The sequence below is a fragment of the Ursus maritimus genome, unplaced genomic scaffold (assembly GCF_017311325.1).
Source record: "Ursus maritimus isolate PB19 unplaced genomic scaffold, ASM1731132v1 scaffold_17, whole genome shotgun sequence".
Lineage (NCBI taxonomy): Eukaryota > Metazoa > Chordata > Mammalia > Carnivora > Ursidae > Ursus > Ursus maritimus.
The window spans coordinates 19,757,438-19,766,992 of NW_024424119.1; the positions used below are offsets into that span (position 1 = coordinate 19,757,438).

The following is a 9,555-nucleotide window of genomic DNA, read 5'->3' on the forward strand; positions in this document are numbered from 1 at the left end:
TCCCACCAAATTCCAACAAAGATGGATAGCTTTTGTTGTTGTTGTCCTTGTTCACCTGGAAAGCATTCTTCCTTTCAGTTGAAGATTGTCATTTTGAGTACCTGACTTATGTGTATGTGGTGGGGGGACTGTCTCAGCTGCAGCTCACATACTCATCAAATTCAAATCCTGTTCCACAGAGGGGCTGACAACCAGGGAAGGTTGACATTTCTGGGTTGGGTGCATTCCACGATGGCCCTGGCTTCTGTGTGGGCTTTTCCACTTTTATTGTATTATTTATTACATTTTCATTTGTGTTTCATGAGGATTTTGTTGTTATTGCTGCAAATCACAGAGAACTCCCTTTACATTCTTGTGAGCTCACTATAATGCTTTTCAAAGTATGTTGGCTCTAATTTAAGCAGTATTTAGGTGCTTTGCAGTAGGAGAGGGGGTGCATTTCAGGATATCTGGTCTTGTTAAACTGCAGCAATGAAAACTTCATAAAGTCCATTTTTAAAAATAGACCTGGCATCAAGTTGACTTTCAAATTTTAAAATACCACCACCATGAACTATTTTGGGGGGTTCTTTGTAATTTAAAAATTGATTTTAATATTTTTCAGAGTAAGACACACATTCTTTTAAGAGTCAAATAAGTTCTATAAGTCTCGTAAGAAAAAAAAAGAGCACTCTCTTATCTGCACATTCTTCTTTCACACACCCTCTTCCTGGGTACAGCCAATTTTAATTATTACAGTCTTTTAATTATTTCATTCGTGATTAGTCCCCATATTTTACAATAATGTGTTGTCCTCAATTTTCTTAGTTTATTAATTTTGGATATTTAATTTGACCTCTTACTACAGATGATGAGCATTTGGCTTCCACACCACCTCCAATATCATGCAACCATCCTTTTAAAATAATATGTCATAATTCTAATCAGTGTTTAGTATTAGCACTAGTGTGACTTTGTAAATATGGATCGTTGTTAGGCTAATTAATATTCTCATATTTCTCAATATTTTCTGTTTTTCATAACCAAGAGTATTTACTCGTCCTAAATAAATTTGTCCTTCTAATAGCCAAGGGCTGCCTTTGTCTGTGTTGTGTTTGGAATATAGGTTTAGAAAATCCCAGAAATCTGGGCCTGGAGGGAGGTTGACAGTCACACTGCACACCTATCCCCATCCCAGGCTCATTGCTCCTACTCGGTTGCCCTATTTAAAAAACATTTTGTATAATAATGTCTTTAAAAACTACACAGGGGTGCCTTGTGGCTCAGTCAGTTAAGCATCTGACTCTTGATTTTGGCTCTGGTCATAATCTCAGGGTTATGAGGTTGAGTCCTGTGTTGGGTTCCATGCTGCATGGGGAGCCTGCTTAATATTCTCTCTCTCTCGCTCTCTAAAAAAACCCAACTACACAAAGTACCATAAGCTATTTGAGGGCTTTTCAAAGTGAGAAAAGAAACAAACAGAGACTGCACCCCAGAAGCTCACTCAATCTAGCCTTAGGCTATTCGTTTACTACCTTGAACATTAAATAGTTACATGGAGGTAAGATTGCCAAAGCTTCATACAGCTAGCAATCCACTCAGTTTCCAGAAAGGTAAGAGTCAAGGAGCTTCATATTTCACAGATTTTGGAACTGGAATTTTGGAGATGGCTGGGCACTGTTAGAAGAGAAGAATGTGACCCTGGATTTATTGGTGAGAAATAGCTGTCACCTGCCCCCAAGATCCCTGATGGCAGCTAGGTCCCCCTACCCTGTTACCCATCTTTTAGCTCAACCTTACTGAAACTCTCTAACAGTGCATCAAGTTCCCTTCTGTACCCCTGTATTCACCTAGGGCAGCAGAGAGCAGAAAATTCCAGCTCCATGACCTATGGAGATAGCAGAGAGGCTGCTAGAGCTCTTCTTCACCCTCCTTGCTCAATGGTCTCATTCAAGGTTATCAACCTCCCCTCAGAGAGGGTACAGACAGCTTGGCGTGAGTGGTACAGGTATGTGACTGTGTTGTGACTGTGGTTACCTGACTATAGGACAGACACTCTTGGTTTAGGGTGGAATGGCTGTGGTAAAATAGAATCCTTTACTCTTCCTCTTCTCAATGACAGGAGGAGTCCAAAGAAACGGCTGAATTGAAAGATGGAGGAAATGCCCAAGGGTTGCAGTGGTTTGAGAAAGGTAGCAGGTACTTGGTAAAGGGATGTGGTGAAAAATTCTGTAGTAGCTGGGTTCTGTGGAAATCTCTTTGAAGGCAATGAGACTTTTGTTTGGTAGAACTCATTGGATACTTAGAGGTCTCAACATCTAATATCATTGCCTTGGAAGCTGCATCAAAAGGTACTGGTATCCACACTTGGCAAAGACGCTGTAGAGGTACCTGCCTTTGTTGGATCATAAGAGCTTTGACAATAAGCGTCCTGGTGGCAACCATAATGGAGTGAAGGTAAGAGATTCCTTCCAAGGTATTTTGGACACTGTGTGTCATGCTGAAGATGGAAAAGGGCCCCCATTCGTGACAGATATTAACATCTTCCCACCATAGTCAATGAACCTTTCTGTTAAATTTCATTTGTTTTAGCAAAATGAAGTAATGTGATATTTTTATACTACAGAGTTTGAAACAAATGTATGCTTTTATTACCCTATCTAGTCTTTATACACTCTTCAAAGTAAATATTGCTTCTTTCTTTTACAAAGGAGAAAACTGACACACTGAAAAGTTAGTATCTATTTAGTGGGACACATAAAAGAGAAAACTAAGGCTGGACAAACCTCTGGAATGCGGGAAAACATGTGGCTACAACTGACAGAAAATGCAATCTAATCTACTTAAACACATGAGGGAGACATTGACACATGTAATTGAAAAGTCTGGGGTAGGCCGGTCTTCACACCCCAGGGTTGATGCAGGGACTAAATTAATATCATCAGGATTCAAGTCCTCCCCAGTTTCTGGCTTGCTGTTTTCTGTGCTGGGTTTGTGTTAAGACCTTGTGTTATAGTGGGATGGCTGTCAGTAAGGTAAGAGCTATATTTTCCCAGGTGGACGCACAGCTGAAAATACAGTGCTTCTCTCAGGATAGCCCCTGCAAGGTCTCATTGGGTCTTACTGGCTCCATTTGGGTCCCATGCGCATTCCTGATCAATCCCTGTGGCCAGGAGAATGAGTGCTCTGTTTCAGGAGGCCTGAGTCAACAGACCCATCCTTGGAATAGGAACATGTAGAAAACACACCTTCACATGTACATGGAATACGATTGAAAAATATGGATTGTTCTTCCAAAAGGGTACTCTTTCTGGAAAGCTGAATGAATAGTGAATTTCAAAATGAAAACAGAAAGCGAGCACATATCTACTATGGCCTTTTCTCAGCGCCGCCAATCATATCTACTGGCCCTGTGCCACTCACCTACATAACATGCTACGTGATCCAACAGATCCGTGTTCTATTAAGGTGAGAATCAGATCTTGTACTTAAGTTATCATCTTTGCTATCTTGCATGTAGTCTGACTCTCTTGGAGGGATGGATATCCACAGTTATTAATAAATACTAACTATATTCCCTGCTTTAGGCATGATCTTTATTTCTCCTGTTAGACTGAGTATTTCCTCATCAGATCAAGAATTCCATAAACTTGGAGACCAGATTGTGCAATAATACTGTATATTTATATAAGATTTACATAGGAGTTTATACAAGATGCTCCGATATTTCCTAGCCGAGAATAAGAATGAATAAAGCTCATTAAGTACCTACTGTGTGCTGACTCAGAAATGCTTCATACATATCACTACTAATTCCCCTGCAGCCTTCCTATTTGGCAAATGAGGACACTGTAGTCACATGTAGTACATATTTTTTGATGTTTCTTCCCAAATAATAATGATATTATTTACTGCCCCTTTCACTCCTTTTGGGTGGTCCTCTTCTGCCCTCCATATGTTTTACAAAATAGAATCAACTGGTCTGTAGAGAGACAGAAAATAAAACAGATGCCTCACAGTAGTTGTCTGAATTTCTAAATTTCTGGTGTGTTTTCACTTCCTGGCAAGAGGTCTATTACTCCTGAGTTCCATAAGATGCTCCTCAGCCTTTTAAAACTTCTTTTAAAAGCCAAGCCCCAAAAGGAATGGATAGCTTTTAATCAAAAATTAAAATCAAGTTGCTCAAGACCATATGACCAGGAAGCCGTAGAGTCAGGATTTGAAGCTAATTCTCTCTGAATCCAGAGCCAGGGTGACTTTGGATTTGTGCACTTTGACTTGAAGGTGCTACAACTCAACTTTCTAAAGGTAACATATTTCATCCCAATGGACACTACATGTTATTTTTAGTAAAATGAAAAAGTTAACCAGCTGCTAACCTTTAGCTGCTAACCTATAGCTCAGATTTCTGGGGAGAGGAGCAATTTTAGAAAAATGTGAATCAGCATAGATGCCCTGTTTAAGTATCCATTAGCGCAGCTGCTGTTAACAAGGAATGCCAAAATTTCACTGTTAAAAAATAGCTAATAACATCAACATGGTGGATATTTCAAATTTGAATGCACAAACTACCAATGCTACAGTATTATAATCCTGATACCTACAGTTAGACGTGAAATGGTATTTGTGGGTGTGTATAAAGAAAACAAAACCAATTTCACAGAAAAAACACATATTGAAAAGACCTTTCAGGTGCTCTCGAAATAAGGGCACATTTTTCCCCCCTCTCTCTTGCTTAGTAATGAATTATTTATAATTAACCAACTCCTATTTAACATAATTTGCTAAAGTATGCAGCTTAGGTTTTATTTTGCCAAAATTATCATCCATCATGGTTCATTGCCTTTAAATCTTCTCATTTGGTTTAGAGGTTCTTTCTTTCTTTAATCTTCCACTAAGTCGAACTGCTTGCAAATATATTTTACAGCAAATCCGTACTAGGGGAATGACTATTTGTACTTTTCATTTGTGCTGAAGCTTGCCTTATTCTGGAACTGCTATTTTCAAGTAATGGCTGTACATTCTCAGTTGTTTGATAAAGTGAAGACTTGCTTACAAAGGGCAGAAGAATAGTGTATAAGGTGTACTATTTCACAACTGTGTAATTACACCAACCAAGGCTTCAGTTAATGAGTTCCCTAAATGGTTTTGGAAGAGAGATCACAATATGAAAAGCATGGTTTGAAAGGGATGGAGATTACCTAGTGCATCAGAGTTCCATCTCAACTATTCCAGAAAGATGGTTTTATATCCCATTTTCAAAAACTGTCCAAGAAAAAGATTCCAAGTTAAAATCTGTATGAAATAATAATCCCCCAAATGGTTCTATTACTGATATTTCATATGTGAAATGGCACTGGAGACGTGGTTTATAAATTTGAAATGACGTTCGAACCAGTTATTTTCTTTAAAATGTATGGTTTCATTCGAGAGGCCTTATTAAGTAATTCTATGGGTAAATTCACAGAGTCATCACCTGAAAACCTGCTTAACCCCATCATGATCAGAAAGGATATTCATAACCATCCATAGTCAATATTGGTACTCGGAACTCAATCACTCCACCGCGATCTGCCGCTACTCACTTGGTCTCAGGCTTCAGTTAAAACAGGTGAGGAAAACCCTCTCTCAATGGATAGGAAAGTGGGGAATAATAGGAATCTAAGTGGATACTGCCCAATATTAAAAAGATGGTACAATTTCGAGAAAGGAAATACTGAATGTCACCCTTCACTGCTATCATGTAGCATAAGTCAAGGTTAGCTTTTTGTAGTGCCCATCTTTCCAGGACCCCATCTCCATATTGTGGGTGTTTTTCTGAATGGCTTTACTAAATACATTGCTTTCCTAGGCTGATGTATTCCTCCTCCTATCCATGCAAATGTTTCTGTCTGGACACAAAGAAACTGTTCTCTAGCCTGGTCATTCTATTCATTTTTAAACTGTAGTTAATGTCTCAGGCTTTAAAATATCAGTTTCAGTCTATACTCTTTGTTCTACAGTTTTATGCTTCATAGTGTTCCTAGCACCTGCCACTGTACCTATACCCTACACCCTGCATCCTAGCGCCTACACCCAGCAGTAGGTATTCAAGAATTGGTTGCTGGTTATAATAAATAAATCTTAAAAACCAAGATTTTTCTTCTTCAGGGAAACAAGTCATCGTTCATGTAGTATGAAAATAGATGATATCAGCTTGACTACAATAACCTCATCTATAAGCTTTATTTCAAGGGCCCAGGAACTGAAGCAGAAACCAGGAAGTGGGATCACAGTAGAGAAAACCTGAAAGAGAGTTGTACTGTCAAACTTGCATGTGCATGTGTTGGTGTGTTTGTATAGTTCTTGGAACCAGCTAACAGCTAATCTGAACTATGATATTCATAGGCACCAGAACTACTAAACACAAAAATGTTAGTTAAAATGGGACTTTTCGCCTAAAGGGGCAGCAGAGTGCTTTTAAAAAGAGAGAGAAGGATTTTATTTTTTTTACGTATCTTTTGTTTGCATATCATCATGTATGCATTTGCACTGCTACAGTGAACACGTCTAAACCTAAAATTCTGGATTGTATGCACAGCTCAAACAGAGAGGTTAACAACACCTCCAAATGTGTTACCAAGACATTTTCTGAAGTCTCAAAGATGGTATGTACTTGAGAGGTAAGGATGTTACAATGCTATTTCATTGAGCACTGAACTTTGCTATTTCCTTTCATACCTGATTTATGTACAAAGGTTTATATCAAAATACTTGGTTGGAGTTTCTGCACTGAAACAGAAAGAGGGTACTGAAGACAGTGCCTAGGTCATAGGGTCCTAGTAAGCACAATCAAGTGACTCAGTATATCCAATAAAATTTACTAAACATATTTGACTTGATTATGAAAGTTGCTTCCTTTCCTAACTGTGAGATGCAATAAAGCTTCACTTTTTGCCAAATTGTAAGATAGTGTTTGACTTAGATGGTTCTCAAGAAATATAAATATTGACTTTTACCATTAGTGAATTGTAAGAAAAATCAATTCCTATTAGAATATATTCTGTAATAAAAGTATAAGCCAGCTAACAGAGGTTTTCATCTGATACATAGATTATTTTAAATTTGTATTAGAGGCTGGAGTTCTGGATAATAAATTTAAAAAATCTAACTATATTTTTATAGCCTATATAAGGCCAGGGTTGTAAAACCATTTCAAAAATTTTATTTATACTTAGGAAAACATGGATTCAATGCCTTTGGTATAAAACTGTATCATTTTCCTTAATGAACACATAAAACACATCTATTACCTTTTATATAGATATGTATAGTCCCATAATATTGTGTCAGCCACCCAATAATTACAACTTCCAAACAAAACAATCTGTCCTACTAGGACAGATACAATCAAGAAGTAGGACACTGAACATGTCTGTCCCACTCAAGCACCTGGTAAATTAGCCGGGATCCAGCATGAGTCACTTGTGCCCACAGTCACACAGTGTCCTTCTATATTTCTTAAAATGACAAACATAACCATCTACACCAGTGATGCAAAGGTATCTGTAAATCCTCTATAATCAGTAACTAATGACAAAACTTCGATGTATAAAAATGAGACAAACATGTTTGATATGCACGTTAAGGGTAGGCTTTACAGGAGGGAGGCTGACACAAGATAGACAAGGTTCCCCGGTATTGTGAATAGCTCCCCAGAAGGCTGTGCGTGGGGACAAGTTTAATTCTTACGCAAAGGGAAGAACATCCACTGGCTTTGGTAAGTACAACCTAATGGAGAAAAAAAGCTGAAAAATAAAGATATGAATCCTGGGATACATCAGTAGGAGTCCCCCAAATTAGCTGCATTTCCCAGAATGGACTTAGTTAACTGGGAAAGCAATCAGAAAGTGTGTATGTCAAGAAAGGAGCCATTAGCAGAGCTGAACAGTCACTCAAAGCTTACATTTTGGCGACCCTAATGCCCTCATGTAAGTGAAACTCCTAACTGGACATGAGGGGTCACTGCAAAATTCAAACCAGCAATTAATGCAGGCCACAAATGACTTTCTCCTTAAACAAAGCTATGCATCACAAGCAACAGCAGTAACGTCATTTTAGGAGTTCAAAGTTCTTTTGGTTACGCGTCATCACTGATAGGAGATGCAGCTATTTATCAAGAAACTAAATGCAAAAGCACATAGCGGAAGGACTTTTGCCAAAGCAATTAGGTATTGCACAATCGTAGAAGCACAGGTCCCAAAAGCTAATTTGTTCGGGCTTGATAATTTCAGAACTGTTTTGGATATTTTAACAACCTCTCAGGAATGAATGGGTAGGTGCTGTATAGACATCAACCAACAACTTCAGAATCCTTCTGGGAGTTACAGCACTTAACTCCAAAAGGAACTCCCCAAAAGAAGCCTGAATAGGAGGTAAACATCAGAAAAATATTGCAAACAAAAGGTCATTTATACAGCTTACACTCATTCGTACGTTTTCCTCTGAGAACTAAAATCCTGGCTCTAAGTATTCTCACTTGGGAAAAGAGAACTCAGATGGACTTATACTTCACTAAGTGAACACGGTCACTTGGGGAGAGACAGAACTAATTCATTGCATCAAAAAAAAAAAGGAGCACAATAATATTCTGGCTTATTTTAAAAGAAGGTTTCTAGACTCAGTGAAAAATAGAAGGTGCCTGGGAGCTTGCCAGGAACACAGCAGAGAAGCTGGGCTGCAAGAGGACAGCTCAAGTCTGCTTGCCAGTTCAGTAGTGGAGATTAGCCCAGTGGCCAGGTGCGTGATGTAGATACAAGCCGCTCCAGTCCTCATCCTCTTCCAGATGGTGGAGCCTCTGGCTGCCCTGCCTGTGGCCTCCACGAGTGCATAATTACATTCCTGGCCATCCTAGACTTCATTCAGCAAAATATTCAGTCTCTCTTCATAAATTCAGGCTGTAGGGAATTATACCTTGGTCTGTGTCTTCACAGTGGTATAGATTATGGAGTTATAACAAAATCAGCAATCTTTAAGCTCTCGTCCTAAAAGGATCAAGAGCACAATTTGTCCCCAATAACCATCCTTTTATGAATAGGACCCTTCGATTAAAGCTCAGGGACAACTTGCCAAGCGGTTAAGTTTTTCAACAAATCGTTGTCAGATATGTTGCTGTATTAACAGTTGTTACTTCTGTTATACAGAAACTGCACAGCTGGCTTATTCAAAGTTGCTCTAAGGTTTTGCTCTTCCTTGGAATAGATGGTAGCAGGATCTCTGCAGCAAAGCTCATAAGTACCTTTGTTTTGTAGGCCTGCCTGGCACTCACCCATGAGCCTTGGCCTTCTTCTGGCTCTGGGGCAATGAGACTGCTCTATCATGAAGACAGTTGCATATTTCACCTAAGTGATTCCTGGATTGTTTATTTATATCATAGAACACATTTCTGATGTGTTGAAGTACAATCTATATCTAATACTGAATGAGTATTATTGCAGATTGCATAGAAACATACCATCAATGAACTCATTAGTATCACATACTTAGGCTACTGGTGTTTTAAATGCTTTGTATTATATAAAAATCTTCCATCATCTG

General features: G+C 38.7%; 1 pseudogene; it reads right to left on the minus strand.

The window, feature by feature from the left end:
* Nucleotides 1-8,728: 8,728 nt before the first annotated feature.
* On the minus strand, nucleotides 8,729-9,290 carry LOC103667103 (annotated as a pseudogene).
* Between the last annotated feature and the right edge of the window lie 265 nt (nucleotides 9,291-9,555).